Source organism: Urocitellus parryii, chromosome 14 (assembly GCF_045843805.1).
Source record: "Urocitellus parryii isolate mUroPar1 chromosome 14, mUroPar1.hap1, whole genome shotgun sequence".
NCBI lineage: Eukaryota > Metazoa > Chordata > Mammalia > Rodentia > Sciuridae > Urocitellus > Urocitellus parryii.
The window spans coordinates 16,736,902-16,737,892 of NC_135544.1; positions in this window are offsets into that span (position 1 = coordinate 16,736,902).

Consider the following 991-nt stretch of genomic DNA (forward strand, 5'->3'; position numbering starts at 1 on the left):
AACATGCTCCCCATCTTCTCCTGTCGGGGTACAGTGGTCCACATGCTGGACTTACAGTCGCCAACACCCTGTCACACAGCCCGGTAGCCAGCTGCTCTCATCCTGATCCAAGGTGGAACCTTGACACGGCTTAGATGTGGCAGCTGCCACCACCCTGCATCCTTGCTGGGACACTTGTCCACATCTTTGGGACTATTGGAAGTAAGATTATCTGTGGAAGCCATGTCCCACCCCACCACCCAATGCTGCTTCTATCACCCCCTGATTCGGTCCCTGCAGGTGTCTTGGTTGCCCAGAAGACTCTGCTTGACCACTGCAACAGTCCCTGGCACCAAGGAGGTTTTCTAGGACACAATTAGTCCATATGTCCCCACCCACAGTGGAAGTACTTCTGATGCCCCCACTCTTTATTGAGGAACAACTCTCCCATACGTGACAGCTCGGAGAGACGAGCCCAGTAAGCTTGTGCAGCCTGGCATGGCAGTGCAAAATGGGGTCCAGCAGGCAGGCAACTGACTATGTGCACAGACCCCCCTCCTGTCATGGACAACACAATTCCTCCTGCGCTCACTGGGCCATTCTGACACCGCTGTTCCATGTACTGCCCACCCTGTGATCCAGAATAGGCCCCGCTAAAGCCTATGGCAGATGAATTTTAAATGTTTTATGTTCTTTTTAGTTATACATGCCAGTGGAATGCATTTTGACACATTATAGGTACATGGAGTATAACTCCCCATATTTTGGCTGTACATGATGAGGATTTACACTGGCCATGAATCCATACGTGAACATAGGAAAGTTACATCTGGTTCATTCTAGTGTCTTTCCTTTTCTCATCCCTTTTCCCTTCCCTTCATTCCAGTTTGTCTTATCCAATGAATGTCTATTCTTCCCTCCCCACCCCTTTATTGTGCATTGGCATCCACATATCAGAGAGAACATTCAATCATCGTTTTGGGGGATTGGCTTATTTCATTTAGCATGGTAG